Source organism: Pelophylax lessonae, assembly GCF_965119305.1.
Source record: "Pelophylax lessonae genome assembly, chromosome: 1".
Lineage (NCBI taxonomy): Eukaryota > Metazoa > Chordata > Amphibia > Anura > Ranidae > Pelophylax > Pelophylax lessonae.
In genome coordinates, this window is record NC_138768.1 from 482815876 (window position 1) to 482827478 (window position 11603).

Consider the following 11603-nt stretch of genomic DNA (forward strand, 5'->3'; position numbering starts at 1 on the left):
CTGAACATCTCCTGTATCATATATGCAGTCTCTGACCATCTCCTGTATCATATATGCGGTCTCTTACCATCTCCTGTTTCATGTCTGCAGTCTCTGACCATCTCATGTACCATGTCTGCAGTCTCTGGTCATCTCCTGTACCATGTTTGCAGTCTCTCACCATCTCCTGTAATATGTCTGCAGTCTCTCACCATCTCCTGTAATATGTCTGCAGTCTCTCACCATCTCCTGTAATAATGTGTCTGCAGTCTCACACCTCCTGTAGTGTCTCTGTGGTGTGTGAGTGATGTAAGGTGTATATGTTTTATACAGGCTACATGTGAGTAACATTACACAGACACACCCACACACAAAAAAAATATTCACACATACTGACAAAACATGCACCCACATAAAAAATGACATGTATACTGTGATTACATACAGAAGAAGAAAAAAATAGCCCTGCCCTCTGTACGTAGCATCCTCCTGCACCCTGCACTTAGCATCCTCCTTGCACCCTGCACATAGCATCCTCCTGAACCCTGCACGTAGAAGCCACCTGCACATAGCACCAGCATAGAGGGGGCACACTGACCACCAGCATACAGGGACACATTGACCACCAATATGCAGGGCCAGTGGTTACCAGTCCACAGGGGACATAACAAATCAAGTAAAACTACTACCATGCAGCTAAAAAAATCTTAAAAGCAATAAGAGAATCTTGTCAGCATCTAACGTGCAACAATGAAAAACAAAAAATTAAGCACTGGCCTACACTTCATTTTAAAATTATACAAGTGGACTTATAAGTGCAATGGTAAAACCTATAAATGAATATCCAGTGCAAATCAACCAATGTATTGCAATATAGTAGTGATGGTGTCACCCTCTCTGCAAAAATATTTTGAGAAATTGCAGAGCTTCAATATGCAAATAATGGCAAAACCCCCCTTATACAATAATAATAACAGAGATGCTAATCAACCTGTGTATTAGAACATAGTAGTCATGGTGTCACCCTCTCTGCAAAATGTAAGAAATATTGCAGAGCTGCAAAATGCAGATAGTGGTGAACCCCCATTTACAATTGATGTGCATATAGCACTGTCTCCATAGGGCTTGCTGTATGATGACTTGTTGGGCCTCCTCGATTACCTGCAGACAGTCACTTGGGGTACAGTTCACACATTCATCCTTACTCCCAATGGCTCATTACTCAACAAACAGTCCAGGGGTTTTAGTTTTTGGGTATTTATTGTGGAACTCGGATGGGAGAAGGGAATAGTGGGATACTCCAACTGGAACTATTTACAGTTGATAAGGACAACCCTCACTTGGGTTTACCAGGTTACTTGTGGAAGCAGTCACACTGCTTTGACCATGCTGTCACGTGTATGGAAAGGGTTAAGTCTCCTTGCTCCAGCAATAGACTTGATGAACTACATTATCTTCAGGCCATTTCCAGCATCCCCTTTACTGAGATCTGTCCACTGATTCTAGCTGCAGGGATGTCCCCTCTCAGGACAGGCCCCTTGGCACAGATCTGTACTCACTGTATGCAGAATCAGATCCTTCCAGTGTCTCCCTTTTAGTCAGCTTTACAGGACCTCTGGGTTCAGTTCCTCTCTACCTCTTAGGCACTTAAGTCGACCGCCTGAGGCTGCATAGCAACTTCTACAGAGGAGGAGGCAGCCACCCCCTCCCTCCGGGACTCTGCTCTCCAGCTGAAAGACCCCAAGCACATGTGCCCTTGCCATTTATGCAGTATCCCAGCATGCACCGATGCACTTTCCTCTACCAATCACCAGGGCTGTACTAAACGCCTGTGCACTCGTTTGTCAGGTTTCCTCCCACTGTCCAATATGCCTCCCTATTGGACCAGTGTGAAACACTTCATACAAACCAATCTGGCAATCCTTCTGGTAAGCAGAAGGGATTCAAAACTATGCTCTCTCTCTCTCTAGCACCTACCTAAGAGGTAGTGACACAATGATCTACTCCTTGGGTTATGTTACGTTGTGCATGATGGTATGAGGAGTCACTTCACAAGGATCTCCGGTTTGAAACATCAGAGGACTTTGTTGGAGAGGAGCTGATTAACACAGAGGGTTCTTTGCATACAGCGTTTAGGCTGCTTTGTCAGCCACTTTTATTTGGTAAGTGCACACTTCATCTGGGGTGTGGAAAGAGCACTTATCACCTTACTAAGAAGAGGTAGTCATCACAAACAATCACATATGTTGGATGAAGCAGTAGATTGGGACCTTCTCCTTAGCAACTTGCCTTGTCTTTGTCTTTTTAGCGCTATACTACATATGTACTGATTTTTGGTTACCATTTGGCATTTTGACTGCCAATAGCGATAAATCATAGTATTTTTTGTGTATAGTGAGTAATCATAGCAATATAGTGAAGTATTATATGTGTATAGTGTATAGTATTATATATGTGTAGTTTTGTTTTTTTGCTATTTTGGAAGATTGGTGTCCGTACACTGTAAAGGGGCAGCTAGAATGTTTTCTCACTGAATCCAAAAATTGTTTAACATGTGCATACAAGGAAGCACCCTTTTCTGTGGTTTGCTACAGATATCTAAAGCTTGTTTGTTTTGAGATTTTGTAAGTAGGGTTGAGCGAACCCAGACTGTATTGTTGATGCTTGTGCCGGACTTTTGGGTATTCGGTACCCGGACCCGAACATTTCACTGTATGTTCGGGTACTGTCCGTTGTTCGGTAACATTATTTTAATGTTTTGATGAGGTTTTAATGGTTGCGCTTTCAACAGCCAATCAGCGAGCGTTTACCTAATGTACCCTAGAAGCCATCACAGCCATGTCTAGTAATGGCATGGCTGTGATTGGCCAGTGCAGCATTTGACCCAGACTCTGTATAAGCTGGAGCCACACAGCGTCGCGCATCATTACTGTAGGGAGAGCTTCCTGACTGCTGCTGAGGGACAAATAGGACTTTACTATAGGGTGAGGCTGGAGAGATTGCTTGTAGGGAAAGCATAGGAGGAACAATCTGCTTTATCATACAGCGATCTACATTGATTTGATTTTGTGGGGTGCAGTGAACAATGTTTTTGCCAGGAGGGAGAGATAGCAGTTTACTGTAGGGCCAGGCTGAAGAGATTGCTTTTAGGGAAAGCATAGATAGGAACAATCTGCTTTAACCACTTGCCGCCCGCCCGCCGTCAGTTGAGCGGTGCGACCATTATCCTGGGAAGACGTCATATGACGTGATCCCAGGAAACAGGGCAGGCGCGCGATCGTGTGCGCGCCGCCCTGCACTGCCGGTGCCGGGGTGTCCCCGGGACACCCCCCGTCACCGGCAGGGGGGAAACAGCCAATGGGCGTGGCTGTTTCCCATGTGATCGGCTGTGTTCCAATGACACAGCCGATCACAATAGAGGAGCCCGGGAGATGACCGCGCATGCGTGATCGTGAGCACGCAGCGCGGTCATGTCGGTGGCACTGTGTTCCGTAGGAACACAGCTGTCACCGGCAGTAGTAAACAGTCACTGACATTCACAGCCGATCACAAAATGTAAACACAGAGCAGTAACTCACTGTTACTAGCTCTTCTCTCCTCATACAGTTTCCAGTGTGAGGAGAGCAGAGCCAGAAATAGTGAGTTACTGCTCTGTGTACCTGCAAAAAGTAAAATCACACTAATAAAGGTCCCCCCACACAGTCCTCAGCCCCCCCCAATGTCACCTGTCACCCAACAGTCACCTCATCAGTGCCCAGAAATTGACACCCATAAGGCTACGTTCACATGTGAGCGCAGCGATCGCGGGCAGAATTACAGTGATTCTGCCCGCGATCCGGAAATCATTGCAAATTGCGGGACGCCTGTGCGTTGCCCATTTTTTGCAATAGCACCCCAAACGCTGTGCAATTTTGCCGCCATTTCCGCCTGCCGAATCGCGGTAATATCGCGCAAATAACGCATGACGCCCAAAAAAGGTACAAGAGCTTCTTTGGGGCGTCATGCGTTGTTTGCGTGATGTTACCTCGATTCGGCAGGCGGAAATCGCAGCAACATCGCACAGCGTTTGGGGTGCTATTGCAAATCACGGGCATCGCACAGGCGCCCTGCGATTTGCAATTATTTCTGGATCGCGGGCGGAATCGCAGTGGTTCTGCCCATGATCGCTATGCTCACATGTGAACGTAGCCTAAAGTTCACCGGTCACCAGAGACTGCCATCAGTACCGCCGTGCACCATCTCCCGTCACCTGTCACCCATCAGTGACCATCGCCTGTCACCTGTCACCCCATCAATCACCGTCACCTGTCACCCCATCAGTCGTCATCTGTCACCCTATCAATCGTCACTTGTCACCCCATCAGTAATCGTCACTTGTCACCCCATCAATCATCGTCACATGTCACCAGTCAGTGATTGTCATCTGTCACCCCATCAATCATCGTCACTTGTCACCTCATCAGTCATCATCACCTGTCACCTCATCAATCATCATCACCTGTCACCTCATCAATCATCGTCACCTGTCACCCCATCAGTCATCGTCACCTGTCACCCCATCAGTCATCGTCACCTGTCACCCCATCAGTCATTGTCACCTGTCACCCCATCAGTCATCGTCACCTGTTTGCCATATACATGCAATCACTTACTGACCGCCTAACGACTATATGCGTCGGCCATTAAAAGCTAAATACTGGGGTTATGGCAGCAGATAGCCCCCATAACCCCATTTTTTTTTTTAAACGGCGGGCGGTCGGCTTTCAGATAAGGGTGGTCCCAGTGGCGGATTTGCCGCAGAATTACCCTTACGGTGCAGGGGAAGAGGTGCCCCCCCCCCTCACGCCGCGTCCCAGATGTTTTCCCAGCTTACCGGACCCGCAGGCAGCGGGGAAAACTATCCGGTCCCGGATCCTCAGAGACAGGAAGTCGAGTGAGGGCAAGATGGCCCTCACTCAACTCTATGGTCTTGGAGGACCGGAGCTACGTCAAAAGACGTTGCCTAGCAACCGGTTTAAAGGGCCGCTTTTTTTTTTTTTCCTCTTTCAACAATTTTTTTTTTCCTTTTTTTTTCGTGTAGTTGTGAGTAGGGTTGAGCGAACACGGACTGTATTATTCGTGTTCGTACCGAATAATTGGATTTTTGTTACCCGAACACGGACACGAACACTTTACTGTATATTCGGGTAAAAATCCGTGTTCGGTCGTTTTATTTCCGGGTTTTGCATGCTTTGGCGCGCTTTTCATGGCGGGCTTTCAACAGCCAATCAACAAGCGTTTAACTGGTGTGCCTAAGCCATCCCAGCCATGCCTACAAATGTATCAGTAGCTGTGATTGGCCGTCTGAAGCATGTGACCAAGTCTTTATAAGTTCGAGGCAGCGCCGCTGCGGCGTCATTCTGCTGTTTAGATCAGGGAGAGAGCACACATCAACGTGCTGGCTGCTGATTAGGGACAGACAGGAAAAAAAAAACATTTGTGTCCGGATAGAATTGAGGGACAGGTCGGAGTGTGTTAGGCAGGGCGAGTTGTAGGCATTTTAGGGAGAGAGTCTGCTGATTTTTTAGGGACAATGCGTTCTACAAACTACAATCGACATTGCTGTGTGGGGTGGGGTTTGCAGTCACCCGATCTACGATCTTATCAATCCTGTTAGGGAGAGAGTCTGCTGATTTTTAGGGAAAGTGTGTTCTACAAACTACAATCGATATTGCTGTGTGGGGTGATGTTTGCAGTCACCCCATCTACGATCTTATCAATCCTGTTAGGGAGAGAGTCTGCTGATTTTTAGGGAAAGTGTGTTCTACAAACTACAATCGATATTGCTGTGTGGTGTGGGATAGGAGATAGGCAGGTGTCAGTGGTCCACATCCATTTTGCTGTGTGTGGGCTGCAGTGAACACAATCTTTTTGGGGTGCAGTGAACACAATCTTTTTGGGGTGCAGTGAACACAATCTTTTTGGGGTACAGTGAACACAATCTTTTTGGGGTGCAGTGAACACAATCTTTTTGGGGTGCAGTGAACACAATCTTTTGGGGTACAGTGAACACAATCTTTTTGGGGTGCCGTGAACACAATCTTTTTTGCTCACTGAGGAGGAGGGAGAAAAGTATTTTTCTATCAGGCACTGTGTGCAGCCTTTTACCTTCAGCTGTGCTGTGCTGAGTGACTGAACATACACTGCTGTGTTCAGTTCACATGTGCTAATATTGAGTGGTTTCAAAAATCATACACTTTTTTTCTATTCCACTATTCAATATACAGCCTTGGGTTAAAAAAATTCAATTGTGGCCTGCAGCAGAGCTGAATGATATTTGGGGTTCATCTCATACTTCTGAAGATTTTAGGGTGCTGCCTGTTCCATACTCCTCCTAATCCTCATCCAGCCTTTTAGGGGTACAAACAATAGTAATTGGGGCCTAGTGTGGTTGTGTACGTGTGATATACATACACTTTTTTTGATCATATTTTCCATTCCGCTATTTAATCAAAAACCTTTGGGGATCAGTTAAATTGGGGGATAGTCTGTGTCGGTACGTGTGAGATCCACCTTTCCAAGTTTTTGGGGTTCATCTCATACTTCTGAAGATTTGAGGGTGCTGCCTGTTCCATACTCCTCCTACTCCTCATCCAGCCTTTTAGGGGTACAAACAATAGTAATTGGGGCCTAGTGTGGTTGTGTACCTGTGATATACATACACTTTTTTTGATCATATTTTCTATTCCGCTATTTAATCAAAAACCTTTGGGGATCAGTTAAATTGGGGGATAGTCTGTGTTGGTACGTGTGAGATCCACCTTTCCAAGTTTTTGGGGTTCATCTCATACTTCTGAAGATTTGAGGGTGCTGCCTGTTCCATACTCCTCCTACTCCTCATCCTGCCTTTAGGGGTACAAACAATAGTAATTGGGGCCTAGTGTGCTTCTGTACGTGTGAGATACATACAATTTTTTTGATCATATTTCCTATTCCGCTATTCAATAAAAACCTTTGGGGATCAATTCAATTGCGGGATAGTCTGTGTCGGTACGTGTGAGATCCACCTTTCCAAGTTTTTGGGGTTCATCTCATACTTCTGAAGATTTGAGGGTGCTGCCTGTTCCATACTCCTCCTACTCCTCATCCTGCCTTTAGGGGTACAAACAATAGTAATTGGGGCCTAGTGTGCTTCTGTACGTGTGAGATACATACACTTTTTTGATCATTTTTCCAATTTCGCTATTAAATAAAAACCTTTGGGGATCAATTAAATTGCGGGATAGTCTGTGTCGGTACATGTGAGATCCACCTTTCCAAGTTTTTGGGGTTCATCTCATACTTCTGAAGATTTGAGGGTGCTGCCTGTTCCATACTCCTCCTACTCCTCATCCTGCCTTTAGGGGTACAAACAATAGTAATTGGGGCCTAGTATGCTTCTGTACGTGTGAGATACATACACTTTTTTTGATCATATTTCCTATTCCGCTATTCAATAAAAACCTTTGGGGATCAATTAAATTGCGGGATAGTCTGTGTCGGTACGTGTGAGATCCACCTTTCCAAGTTTTTGGGGTTCATCTCATACTTCTGAAGATTTGAGGGTGCTGCCTGTTCCATACTCCTCCTACTCCTCATCCTGCCTTTAGGGGCACAAACAATAGTAATTGGGGCCTAGTGTGCTTCTGTACGTTTGAGATACATACACTTTTTTTGATCATATTTCCTATTCCGCTATTCAATAAAAACCTTTGGGGATCAATTAAATTGCGGGATAGTCTGTGTCGGTATGTGTGAGATCCACCTTTCCAAGTTTTTGGGGTTCATCTCATACTTTTGAAGATTTGAGGGTGCTGCCTGTTCCATACTCCTCCTACTCCTCATCCTGCCTTTAGGGGTACAAACAATAGTAATTGTGGCCTAGTGTGCTTCTGTACATGTGAGATACATACACTTTTTTTGATCATATTTCCTATTCCGCTAAAAACCTTTGGGTATAAACAATTAAATTGTGGGATAGTCTGTGTCGGTACGTGTGAGATACAACTTTCCAATTTTTTGGGCGTATCTCATACTGCCGAGGATTTGAGGGTGCTTCAGTCTGCCTCCTACCTGTTCCGAACTCCTCCTACTCCTCATCCTGCCTTTAGGGTACAAAAAATTGTAATCGGCGGGGCCTAGTCTGTGTTTGTACGTGTGAGATACACCGTATTATAAAATTTTTCCTATTCCGCTATTCAATATACACCCTTTTGGAGTGTAAAAAATTAAATTACGGCATAGTCTGTATCGGTACGTGTGAGATACACCTTTTAAATTAGTTTGGCACATCTCCTTCCCCCGCCAAGGATTGCATGGCGCTTCAGTTTGCCTCCTGTTCCCAACTCCTCCTACTCCTCTTCCTCATCCTCCCTTTAGGGTACAAAAAAATTTAATCGGGCCTAGTCTGTGTTTGTACGTGTGAGATACACCGTTTTTTATCCTATTCCGCTATTCAATATACACCCTTTTGGGGTAAAAAACATTAAATTGCGGCATAGTTTGCATATTTGACTGTGAGATACACCCGTGCGATACTGTTGTTTTGTTCCGCTATTCAATAAACACCTTTCTAGGGCAAGATCTTAAATTACAGAAATATGAGGAGACCGTCAAATAAGGGCCGTGGCCTGGGTTCGTGGTGCTGCTGGTAGAGCTCCTGTTGCAAGGAGAGGACGTGGTCGATCTGTGCCAGCTACACGCACAAGTGAAACACCTTCCTCAAGTGTGAGTAGGCGACAGAACCTGCATCAGTATTTGGTAGGGCATCATACCCCTCTAGAAGTGATGAGGCCAGAACAAGTGGAGGCGATAGTAGATTGGTTTGCTGCTGACAGTGCCTCCAGTTCCTTCACATTGTCTCCCACCCAGTCTACTGCAGAAAGGTCAGAGTTGGCACCTGCAGCCGATGTCCAACCGTCTTTCACCTCACCCCCTTGCAAATAAGGCAAACAGTCTGAGCCCCAAGCCATACAGCAGTCTCTTCTTCTTTTTGATGACTCTGTCAGCAGGGTTTCCCAGGGCCATCCACCTAGCCCTGCCCCAGAAGTGGAAGAGATTGAGTGCAGCGATGCCCAACCACTTATTTCTCAAGATGAGTACATGCAAGGACCATCGCAGCACGTCTCCGATGATGACGAAACGCAGGTGCCAACTGCTGCGGCGTTCAGAATTGTGGAAACCGACAAGGAGGGCAGGGGTGAAGACTGGGTGGAAGATGATGTGGAGGACGATGAGGTCCTCGACCCCACATGGAATGAACGTCATGCAGGTGACCTGAGTAGTTTGGAGGAAGAGGCGGTGGTCGCACAGAGCCACCAGCACAGCAGAAGAGGGAGCAGGGTGCAGAAGCGGAGCGGCCGTGCCCTAGACACTACGCCTGCTACTGCCCAACGCAGCAAGGGAACGAGCGCACCAAAGTCAGCTCAAAGGAGTTCTCTAGCATGGAAGTTCTTTAGAAAATGTGCTGATGACAGGACACGAGTGGTTTGCACCCTGTGCAATCAGAGCCTGAAGCGAGGCATAAACCTTCTCAACCTGAGCACAACCTGCATGATCAGGCATCTAAGTGCAAAGCACGAGCTGCAGTGGAGTAGACACCTTCAAAACCAAGAAACGTCTCTGGCTCATCCTGCTTCCTCTTCTGCTGCAGTCTCGGCCGCTCCAGACACATCTGTAGTGATACCGGCACCTGCCACCCCGCAAACAGAGGATCTGTCAACAACACCACCACCTGGGTCACCAACCATCTCCACAATGTCCCGTGGAAGCGTTCAGCTTTCCATCTCCCAAACACTTGAGAGGAAGAGGAAGTACCCCCCTACCCACCCACGATCCCTGGCCCTGAATGCCAGCATTTCAAAATTCTTGGCCTTTGAAATGCTGTCATTCCGTCTGGTGGAGACGCACAGTTTTAAAAACCTTATGTCGGTGGCTGTCCCACAGTACGTCGTGCCCAGCCGCCACTACTTTTCCAGGCAAGCCATCCCTTCCCTGCACAACCAAGTGGGGGAAAAAATCAGGTGTGCACTGCGCAATGCCATCTGTGCCAAGGTCCACCTAACTACCGATACGTGGACCAGTAAGCACGGTCAGGGGCGTTATATCTCCCTAACGGCACACTGGGTAAATGCAGTGGCGGATGGGCCTGAGGCGGATAGCAATTTGGCGCATGTCCTTCCACCACCGAGGATTGCAGGGCGCTTCAGTTTGCCTCCTGTTCCTAACTCCTCCTACTCCGCTTCCTCATCCTCTACCGCCTCCTCATCCGGACAGCGTAACACCTTCACCACCAACTTCAGCACGGCCAGGGGTAAACGACAGCAGGCAGGTTTACAACTTGCCTGTTTGGGGGACAAACCACACACCGCGCAGGAGTTGTGGAGGAGCATGGAACAGCAGACAAATGAGTGGTTGCTGCCAGCGAGCCTCAAGCCCGGCCTGGTGGTGTGCGATAACGGGCGAAAATCTCATAGCAGCTCTGGGCCTAGCCGGTTTGATGCACATCCCTTGCCTGGCGCATGTGCTGAATTTGGTGGTGCAGAGGTTCCTTAAAAACTACCCCGATATGTCAGAGCTGCTGCAGAAAGTGCGGGCCGTCTGTGCGCACTTTCGGCGTTCTCACCCTGCTGCTGCTCGCCTGTCAGCGCTGCAGCGTAACTTCGGCCTTCCCGCTCACCGCCTTATATGTGACGTGCCCACAAGGTGGAACTCCACCTTGCACATGCTGCAAAGACTGTGCGAGCAGCAGCAGGCCATAGTGGAGTTTCAGCTGCAGCACGCACGCGTGAGTCGCTCTGAGGAACAGCACCACTTCACCACCAATAACTGGGCCTCCATGCGAGACCTGTGTGCCTTGTTGCGCTGTTTTGAGTACTCCACCAACATGGCCAGTGCCGATGACGCCGTTCTCAGCTTAACTATCCCACTTCTATGCCTCCTTGAAAAAACAATTCGGGCGATGATGGAAGAGGATGTGGCACAGGATGAGGAGGAGGAGGATGAAGGGGTAACATTTCCAAGGCTTTCAGGGCAGTCATTAGCAAGGGGCTCTGAGGGTGGGTTCCTGCACACACAAACGCCAGGGACACAATTGTCCAGCAGGGGCACAGTTCTGGAGGATGAGGAGGATGAGGAGGAGGAGCTGGAGGAGGAGATGGAACCATGTTCACAGCAGGGTGGCACCCAGGCCAGCTCATGGCCATCACTGGTGCGTGGCTGGGGGGATACAGAGGACACGGACAATACATCTCCCACAGAGGACAGCCTTTCGTTGCCTCTGGGCAGCCTGGCACACATGAGCGATTACATGCTGCAGTGTCTCCACAACGACCGCCGAGTTGCCCACATTCTAACTTGTGCTGATTACTGGGTGGCCACGCTGCTGGATCCCCTTTACAAGGACAACGTAGCGTCCTTAATTCACTCAATGGAGCACGATCGCAAGATGCGTGAGTACAAGCGCACGCTGGTAGACGCGATGCTGCTGGCATTCCCACCTGACAGCGGGGCCACAGTGAAAGCACAAGGCAGAGGAGGAGGAGGAGGAGGAGGAAGAGGTCGCCAACGCAACCAGGGCACCGCCAGCACCTCAGAAGGCAGGGTTA